The sequence below is a fragment of the Sminthopsis crassicaudata genome, chromosome 1 (assembly GCF_048593235.1).
Source record: "Sminthopsis crassicaudata isolate SCR6 chromosome 1, ASM4859323v1, whole genome shotgun sequence".
NCBI lineage: Eukaryota > Metazoa > Chordata > Mammalia > Dasyuromorphia > Dasyuridae > Sminthopsis > Sminthopsis crassicaudata.
Genome location: NC_133617.1, coordinates 382,733,283 through 382,743,913, shown reverse-complemented (window position 1 = coordinate 382,743,913; position 10,631 = coordinate 382,733,283). Strand labels below are relative to the sequence as shown.

The window sequence follows — 10,631 nt, the reverse complement described above, 5'->3', positions numbered from 1 at the left end:
ACACTTATTAAACTGCCTCCAAAGGGAAAATTATTTCACTTCTGCCTATTGCTGAAACAATTTCCTCCATGCCTCTGACCTATTCTTATCTGATATATTCTTTAAAAGGAGCAGGAAGAGCATACAAGAGTCTGTCTGAAGTAAGTAGAAAGTATGTATATGTATTTTTCCTTATATGAAAGGGCTCAATGAACTGGGTAAAGGCTAAGGATATCTTCGTTGAATGGTTCCTTTAGCCTGTTTCTCCCCCATAAAGCCTGTGTTTTATAGGGGAAAGGGCAAATTAATGACTCTTCTCATGTCATTTACTATATTCCCTTATTTTAAACATTTTTAAACCCCCCCAGGTGTTTTTATTTTTTAGCCCCTTTCTGTATTTATATGAACATTATAAAACTAGAAAGCTACAGTCTCTGATTTTTTTGCTGTGCGTTATTTTTGAGATCACAGTAAATTTTCATTCTCCAAGAATTGTATAAGCAATATAACAAAAACCTGTTACTATGATTCAGTAATTTTTCCCTAAAACACCCATCTTTGAACTCCATCCCACTAATATAAGATTATTTCCTCCATTAGTGGCTACAGAGGATTTAGTCCTCTCACTTAAATCCAATCCACTTGCATGTTATGGCATCACTTCTCTGATGCCATAGTTCTCTTCAATTTGCAACTATACTCAAAATGTGGTCAAACTGCATACCCTTTGACCCAGCAGTGTTACTACTGGGCTTATATCCCAAAGAGATCTTAAAGAAGGGAAAGGGACCTGTATGTGCAAGAATGTTTGTGGCAGCCCTCTTTGTGTGGTCAGAAACTGGAAACTAAGTGGATGCCCATCAATTGGAGAATGGCTGAATAAATTGTGGTATATGAATATTATGGAATATTATTGTTCTGTAAGAAATGACCAACAGGATGATTTCAGTAATGAACTGAATCAGCTACACCCAGAGAAAGAATTCTGGGAGATGACTATGAACCACTACATAGAATTCCCTATCCCTCTATTTTTGTCCGCCTGCATTTTGGATTTCATTCATAGGCTAACTGTACGCTATTTCAAAGTCTGATTCTTTTTATACAGCAAAACAACTGTTTGGACATGTATACATATATTGTATTTAATTTATACTTTAACATATGTAACATGTATTGGTCAACCTGCTATCAGGGTGGGGGGAAGGAGGGGAAAAATTAGAACAAAAGGTTTGGCAATTGTCAATGTTGTAAAATTACCCATGCATATATCTGGTAAATAAAAATTATAAAATAAAATAAAAAATAATAAACTTATATTAGCAATAAAAAAAAATGAATGAAGAGCAGACAACAACTCTCTTATAAGACTATATACTTGCCCCCTTTTTTTGCCTTCCTGAAACTGTTAAATTTCGGGAGTCTATGGCTAGTAACACTTAAATAACAATTCTTCACCTTTTTGATGTCACTGTTAGGTGAACAGAGGTCTGGAATCAGAAAGATTCATCTTCCTAGTTCACTCACTATGCTTTCTTTACAAAGGGTCAAAATATTTTAGGAAAAAGTAAAGAAAATAGTTGATTAATAATGGATATAATACAGAAGGCCTGAGAGATGACTCAGCTGTTATTCGGTGGGAGTATATTAACATACTATTTCTAGCTTCTCTTTTATTAATTATCCTGTGACTGCCTTCACCTGTCTAAATTGGACCTGCAGGTGTCTCTAAGGTTTCCTATTAGAGTTGATTCTGTCTCAATTTGGCATGGTAAGCAAGACATTGATAGATTTGGGTCAGTGGGAGATGAAGAAAGACAGTTTGAGCCTTTGGGTAGGTTGATTATTAGATGAAGAACTTGGGCCATATGTAATCTTCCTGACAAGTATGGCAATAATCTTACTTAACTCACTTGTATATAACCAGAGGATGATCATCTTTTTCATTTTCTTTCTACTCTTCACCTTACTTTCTCTTTCACAATCCTTTTGGTCATCCAGGCTAGAAGGTACAATCCTTGTTACTTTTTCTCTTGAAATCCAATTATTTGTGAAGTCCTGTCAATTTGTTCTTTCTATTATCTCTTTATTTCACATAGTTTAGCTAGAAAGCTAGCTAGTCCCTCAGTTGATGGATGCGAAAAAGCCCAAAGAGGCTGAACTTTTTGAAATTCACTCAAGTTGCAAAATTGGGATTTTATATAATCTTATGGTATGGAATACCAGACCTGGAGCCAAGAAGGTCTGAATTCAGATGCATGACCCTGGACAAGTCACTTACCTCTGTTTGCCTCAGTTTGTTTATCTGTAAAATAAACTGAACAAAGAAATGATAAACCACCCCAATATCTTTGCCAAGAAAACCTCAAATGATGTGACAAAGCATGGGACATGACTGAAAAAGGATTGAACAAAAAAAATTCCAAATCCAATGCTCTTTCCAATATACTTTATTGTCTCTTCTCGGCACCATTCTAGTTGATTCATTTCACCTATTAAAAAATCAGCAATAGCCCCCATTCTACCATCTGAATTGGGACTAATTCCAGATTATTCTTCTTAAAATACAACTTGGATTAATCACTATTCTGTTTAAAACACAAGAAATCAGAAACAAATGGATTGTTATCTATTGAACTTACTTCAACAAAAACAAACTTTTTAAAGCATGGCAATTTCTAAGGTATTGCGCTAAGAACCAGGGACACAACTCACAAAGAAATAGAATAGTATTTGCCCTCAAGGAACTTACTTTTGACTGAGTATATGTATCATGTACACAGATAAGTAAATACATACTAATCTGAGAAGTCAAATAACTAGAGAATTGATATCAAGATTCTAAGGAACTTTACAAGTTGGCATTCAGATACTCAAATATTGAAGGCACCCTATTCTCAGGTCTCAATCTAGCTTTAATATATTCTTAGTTTCCTAAACTCCTGCCATTTCCTGTTTCTTAAATAAGTTTCTTTCTGTACCAGGAGAATAATTTATACAATAACAATTACATAATATAGAATAAAGAAAACATAACTTTGAAAAAATTTTAAACTGAACATGGTAAAAACAAGGCAGGCCTTGTCTCTTGAGAATTGATGATAAAGTGTATAATCCTATAACCCATTTCTTAACAAAGAGGTGATGAACTCAAGATGTGAAAAGAGATAGTTGTTAATTTTTGGATTGGGCAGTGGTTTGTGTTTGTTTTGCTTACTGAAACTTATTTGCTACAAAACTTATTTGTTGTTTATTTTAGTATTGCCTCCAAAAAGAAAAAGAGGACATTCTTTGATACATTTTTTTAAATGCCCAGAAGAAAACTCAGGTAAGAGTTTTGAAATAATGGGTTGTATGTATCTATGTATCTATCTATGAAACCTATTAATATCTACTTTTAGAATCCTTTTGGAATGGAGATTGACGATCTTTTTATGTTCTACTTTGTTATGTGGAAATGCTTGAAGATCTTTAGTATTTGTTAAATTCAGAATTTAGAATACAAGTATTCTTAAAATTCCCTGCTTCATGACACCTTGCCTTTAAGGTCTTTCTAGCTGGAAAATTGCTTCCCTCTTTCTTTCCCCTTCTTCATCTATACTTGTCAAAATCCTGCCACTCCTTCTATATTGTCTTTTCTTCTGCATTCCCATAGTACTTTGGTTTGCATTTCTTTCTTTTCTTTTTTTTAAGATACATATTAGGGAAAGGGTGTACTAGAGCCAACTCTAACTTGTTCTCAATTAATTTTCATGTAAGGACTTACACCTCAGAAATCATTAAAAGCTACGCATCAGGACTTGATTTATTTTGTTGATTGTGTGATTTATTGTTTGTTGATTAAGTATTGTAAAAAATATTAATAGTGCATATTAAACTTAAAAGCATGTCATGTTTACAAGTCTTCCCTACCTACTCTTCTCCCCCACTTAAACTTTTTGCCGACACACCACAAACACCAGATCACTTCTACTTGCATACAAGCTCCATGAGGGCATTGACACATAGACCTTACATAATGTTAAGCACATAGTAGGTGGTTAAATGAACGTCTCTGAAAGGAATGAATAAATGAAGGAATGTTGAGCATCTACTTGCTCCACTCTGGGAAGAAGTAGACAGGAATATAAAACTATAACAAAGAAAGTCCTTGCTCTCAAGTAGTCTTTATTAATTTATTTGGGGGAGGCCTGAGGAGAGAATTACATGATCATAGAAATAGGGCTAAAAGGGATTTTAGAAGTCATCTAATAAGTCCAGAGAAGTGAAGATAGTTGCCCAACGTCCAACGAGTAACTAACGATACAAATGTGTTCAAATCCAAGGAAATCCCATGACAAATTCACATGAAACTTAATAAAAGATTATATACTCTCAAGCTTTTAAAGTTGTGCAGGTTTGTTGGAGTGGCATTAGTTATTTTCACTTTGCCATCAATTTGAGAGGAAAGCTCCTGAGTTTGTTTTTATTATTTTCTACCTTTTCACCATTCCATCCTCACCTCTAGGAATGCTTTGCAGTTCTGAGATTGTTCAATGTGGCAGACAATGGGGCAGGTGCTCCATTTCTCTGCATTCCCCTTGCTGAGACCCCCTCGTGTCTGGCATTCCGTGTTTGGTAAACCAAAATCAGGCTTCATTGAGGAAAACCTGAGAGAGGATGGAAAACTAAAAGCGGGCGCTGCTCTTCCCGAGAACTCCGAGGTTTAGGTGGTGGAGGAAACGGGGACAGAGCCTAGCTTGCCTGCCCATTTTTGAAGGCAGACCCGATATGTAAACCGAGAGCTATAGCAGCTGCTGTGGTCCCAGCAAGAACGAGAGAAAGGGAGGGGAAGAGATGGGGGCGGCAGTCGCTCCGGGCTGCTAGCCAAGCGGGATGGGGGGGTCAGGGAGGGTAGATCTAAACGCCCAGGATCAGCGGGGTGGGCGTGGGGGCAGCAAGTGTGCAGAAGGTTGGGGGGAGCAGCATAGGTTGCGCTGGAGTTTTTCTTTTCTCTGCCTCTTCCCGGTCGGTATATCCCAACTTGTTCCGCTCCACACCCCCTGCAGAGAGAGAGGGGAAGACCCCTCCCTGTCTCACTCTCTTTCCCTTCCTTGCCACAGTCTAGCTGGGCTGCGGTGGCTTCGGCTGTAGTGAGAGGAGAGGCACCTCCGGGGAGCGGCGAAACCTGTTTGTCCGGTCTTCGGGAGACCGAGGAAGAGGGAAGGAAAGAGAGGGAGGGAGGGAGGGAAGCAAGAGAAGGGAGGGGAAGAGACTGGGGCGGGGGAAAGGCGAGAAGCCATTGGAGAGGAGGAAAAGCGGCAGTAGCCGCAGTTGCCGCCGCCAAGCCGGACACACGTTCCGCGGGGCCCCGGGCCAGGAGCAGTGCGCCATGAAGTGTTAAGGAGCCCGCTGGGGGGTGGCAGGGCCGGGGCGGGTGGGGGGAGCAGCCAGGTACGGCGGCGGACGCGCGGGAGGAGCTGCGGCGACGGCAGCAGCTACAGCGGGAAACTCGGCGGGTGCCAAAGTCGGATCTGAGCGCTGAATGTCAGACAGGTAAGGAGCCACCGGGGCTGGAAGCGCACCTCGTTCACCCTTGAGCCGCTAGTGTCCCCAGGCTCGGACCCCTGGAGCCGGTAGTGAGAAACTGGGACCGAGCTGTGGCAGAGGCGGCGACAGCTGCTGGGGCTGGGGTCCTAGAAGAAGGAAGGCGGTGCCAGGAGGGCCCGTGGCGTCGGGAATGCCCCAGCACTTGGAGCATTAGGGGGAATGGAGCGCAGGGAGACCTAGCCATTTTCATCCTGCTGCCCACCCCAGAGGGAAAGGGAGAGGGAGCTGGGACTCAACGTCTTGGGGCGGGTTTCCTACCTATTAATTTTTTAAAAAGGTATAAGAGTTTAAAAGGTGATGTGCATTAATCTTGAACGCCATTCAAATAAAGACTGGGAATTCTCTTGGCTGCCTGGCGCCGCTTATGGAATATCCCTCCAGGAAGGACATTTAAATTCAGTTTTTACACATTTATTCCCGGGAGCGCCCGAGTCTGGATCGACGGGATCCCCTTCTTCCTGAGGTTTCGGGAATCGCAGAGGAAATTAGGGGGGCGGGAGGAGCAGATTATGGGAATTCCTGGAGGGAAGGAGGACTGGGAAGACACTGGTCAGATTCCAGATCAGATCACAAGAGTTTCTGCAAATAATACTTTCCAAGAATACACGATTCATTGAGATCGGCAAACTTTATTTTAATAATAACTTAACTTTTCCCTGCAATTACTACCATTGAAGAGCCCGCTTACCTTTCTCTTCTTGATTCCTACAGCTGTCAGGAAACTTTTTCTTCTCTCGTTTGGAGGTGAAGAAATTTTGCAGAATTTATATTTAAAACGTAGATCTCTCTAAAACAAATTGCCTGGGTTTCCTTAGCTAGGTGCTTTAGGGTGTCAGGTGCACCGAGTAGTGGAAATTGGACTCAGTTTGAAGACAGTTGTAGGTGAAAAGAGGGCTGTGAAAAACTTGCGGGATGTATAGATTACATACCGTGGAGGGAAGGGGCAAAGGAAAATAACTCTAACTTTGGATGCCTTTCTAACTGCTTTTTTCTTCCCCTTATCTTCATCTTAAACTGACATCTGTAATCTTCCCTTAGTTTTGGCATGAATGGAGTAAACATGTTCTTTATTTCTTCCTTGGTTCTTATACTTGAAACTTGTATGTTATCTGTGCAGTGCTGTCATCACAGAGACTTTCTAGTGTTTCTTCTTTGGGAAAGCCCCTTCAATTTCCTTTGAAATAATTAAAAGAAAATGTGTTCTTTTAAAGAGAATGAATCTTACATTAAATGTAGGATCATAGGAAAAGGAAGCGCTACCCCATAGTCAAGTTTTTGGACTAGTGTAAATTTTAATTTTCTTCATTTTTTAAAGATGATACTCCCCCCCCACTCCCATAATTAGCTGTAAGCTATTTAAGGGCAAAGACTGTCCTGTTCTGTTTGTTTTCCTCAGTACTCAGCAAGGTGCCAGCTCCTCAGAATTGTTTAAATGAAACCCGTATTATATACAAAGGTATACAGTTATTATTGCTAGAGCTATTGTTGTTGTGTCTATTATAACTCTTATTAAATACTTGTTTGGTACATGGCGCAGTTGAAGAAGTTAGTATGTGATTGATTTAATAATGATTACTTGATTTATTTTCAAAAAAAGATAAAGAGAAGTTTTATATACGAATAGTACAATGAAAGCTCTTATTTGGTAGGATTTTGGGTCGTTTCTATTTTAATTAAGAATATTTAAATATTCTGGTATTTTGTCAATTTCTGAAAGTCATACATATTTATATATTGGATGAAAAAAAATGGCATAAGCTATCAAGCAAAAAAAATCTTTATTAAGCACTTAGTAGCTAGAAGCTCTCTGCTAAGTACTTGGGATAGAAACAAAGGCTAACCGCCCCCAACCAAAAAACAACCTCATAATCCCATTCTTTTTTCAATGATCTCACAGTCTAATGAGACAATATGCAAACTGCTATGTATAAGCAAGACATATACAGGATAAATTGGAAATAATTTCAGAGGCAAGACACTGTAATTAAGGAGCAATGGTTTCTGGCAGACTGTGGAACTTCAATTGAGACTTAAAGGAGACCAAGGTCTGAAATGAGGAGGGGGACCTTATAAAGGCTTTGGATATTACCATTTGAGGTACCATTAGTAAAGAGTATAGCATATTGCAGCTAGATATTTGTGTTGCCTCTATAAAGGATTACTATAAATGTCAGGACTTCTAGTTCAATTGTTACTTACAAGTTAGCATATGGTATTTCTATTAATATTGGTTGTTTGCAAAGTTCAGCTTCTTTTTTATTTTAAGAATATACATATATACATACATATATGTATATATATTTGCATTTATTTCCTTTGTTAGTAATTTCATGGGTACTTTTTGAAGATTTGAAATAAACAATATTTAAGAAAAAACATCACAATTCAATCAAAAGAGAGACTCAGACTATTCAAACTTTGGGCTAGCTTACAGTTTTTGGGATCCTACTTTTGTAACCCATCTCCTGGCAAATAAAAGACTTATGTTCAGGTTAGGAAAGTGTCAATGCCAAGACTACTGGGAAACTAAGAAAGCCCTAGATGGAAAGCTAGAAGGAATATCTAAAGCTGTATAATACAGATGAGACATTGAAGCCCCAGAAGGTAAGGTCATAGAAGTTATACAAGTTATAAGATGTGACTTACTACATTCAGGCCCTGCTCTTTCTGCTATGCTGCTTCAGAACTAATTCAGGATCCAAATAGTCCTGAGTCTGCCTTTTTTGCTTGAATTCTGCTTTTGAGATGTGTATAAATATGAGCATGTGTTTAGCAACTTTTGCTAAACTAGTACATAAAGGTTGAGATATTTTAAAAGTCAATCAGCCATCATTTTTAAAATACCTACTTATATACTAGGCACTCAGCTAAACCTTGGGAATACAAAGAAAAACAATATCTTCAAGGAGTTTGTTTTCTAATGGGGGGGCTGGGATGGGAAAAACAATCATATCCATAAATAGGTGCATGAAAGATATAGTTCAAAGCTTCTTCACCTGGGAGTTTGAGATTCTTAAAAAAAAAAAAAAAACAGATTCAATAATCACTATTCAGTGTAATTATAAATGCAAAATGTAAATGTGTAATCCTAAGTATTTTAGGCATTTAAAAGCATCTGGATAAAGGGGCCATTGACTTCCCTAAACTGTGAAAGAGGTCTATGGCACAAACAAGGTAAAGAATCCCCTTGACTAAATGAAAGGTAACCTCAGAGGCCAAAGCCAACAGTAGGTGAAGAGACAGAAAATGACTTCTTGCAGAAAATGGCATTTTAGCTGAACTTTGAAAAAAAAACAGGGATTCCATGATGTTTGTGAAGAGGAATGACTCCTGCAGGGATGGGAGACAGCCACTACAAATTTAATATGTTTTATATTTGTGTTGATTTTTAGGTTTTGTACTTTTACAAGCTGGATTTAGCTAAATATTAATGATTTTTATACTTTACATCTCTATGTATGTAATGGTTTTTATAACTTTAGAAACCAGAGTAATTTAGCTAAATATTAATGACTTTTATAACTCTGGCTTCTAGAGATATTAATCTGATAATCTCCCTCTGTTCTACAGTTCCAATCTGGGTAGGATTGTGGCCCTTGTGAAAGAATTGCAGGATAAGAATGGGGAATAACTTGTTTTCAATGATTCAGTGAAAATTTTATAGCTTCTGTTTTATACCCTATACTTATAAAGAAATTTATCATAAAATTAAAATGACTTTTTGGTAAAGTGTGGCTAAACATACTGAGTTTATTTTTTCATTTGTTTGTCAGCTGTTTCCCTGATTAAAAGATTTTATAATATCCAGATATTCTATGAATATTTGTGATTTGTGGCCCCATTTATTTGGAGAATCACTTATATGCTCTCCCCATTAAATAAGATGACTAAAAATTAGTGTTGCTATAAAAGACCTTCCTCTTTGTATGAGAGAAATTCTTAAAAATCTATTTCCCTTTGTCCAGCTAAAGATTAGATTAATTAGATTAAAACTTAGATTAATATGCTTTCAAATCTTATAACACTGAAGCCCTGACATTTATTTCAAAGACATTGGAAAATCTATGTAACCTTTTGCAGAAAGTCAAATTTCAATAATATACAAGAATCAGTAAAGTTAAGTAGTACAAGTGCTTTGCTGTAATATTGAAAAGACTTTTTTGTCATCTAATAATTTGGAAATATCCCAGGAACTATTCTCCAGTATCAAAATAATATTGAACAAGTTTCCTTTGTTTTATCTTTAAAACTTCACCATAGCCTAAATCTACTATTGGGTTTCAACCAAGATAGTGTTGAAAAAATTATAGGCCTTTAATAAATTGTTGGTTGATTTTCTCATAAGTCTTCTGTCCTCATGGAAGTAGGAAAAACTTCAGGTGTTCTGGGTATGAACAGTTGTAACACCGGGTTGTAAATTTAAAACATCAGTGAATAACCTTTGCTGTACAGGTGTCAGAAGATGGCACCTGCAAGACTTCTTGCTTAGCACCATGATCTTTGGCCTTGGGTGGTTCCACTTGCACTACCATCCTGAAATCAGTGTCCTTGATCATGGTAAGAAGGGTACTTTTTCTACTTTGATGTGCACTATGGGTCACATTAAATTGCTGACTTAGTTTATCCATTTTCATTTCTTCCTTACCTTGAATGCACTGTATTTTTTAAAAATTGGAGGCATCTAAACTTGTTTATTTGGGTTTGGGGGCACAAATTAGGTATTTCAAATACTCTTTGAAGAACTCTTGGGAAAGTACTCCTCCCTAAGTCTATATACCACCAGATTATGGCTCTCGGAGATCTACTTCAGGAAAGAAAATATATTTGTGTCCTAATTATAAGAAAATAATGAAAAGTTTTTGTGTCCCCAGGATCTCTCTTCTCCACACAGATCTACTAGATCTCCAATTCAAGTTGTTTTGTTTTATTTAGTAATTCCATTGTCTAAAGCAAATCACTTGGAAAATATAAAAAGTGTATACGCATATTCTTTTATGGACCTAATATATAAAGTTGCTCTAGATGGTATAACAATAATAAAAATGAGCATCTAAAAATTCTTT

The 10,631-nt window shown here is 37.6% G+C and overlaps 1 protein-coding gene across 2 annotated transcripts in view; it reads left to right on the top strand.

Moving 5' to 3' along the window:
- The first annotated feature begins 3,286 nt into the window (after window positions 1-3,286).
- ATP8B1 (ATPase phospholipid transporting 8B1) overlaps window positions 3,287-10,631 on the top strand; it is a 136,935-nt gene continuing 129,590 nt past the window's right edge. The window contains exon 1 of one of the 2 annotated variants that reach the window (XM_074279431.1): window positions 3,287-3,307. The gene's annotated coding sequence lies outside the window, so the exon portion shown is untranslated. Of the gene's footprint in view, window positions 3,308-5,298; window positions 5,515-10,631 lie in introns of those variants that run through there. The other variant, XM_074279430.1, reaches the window with a different exon arrangement.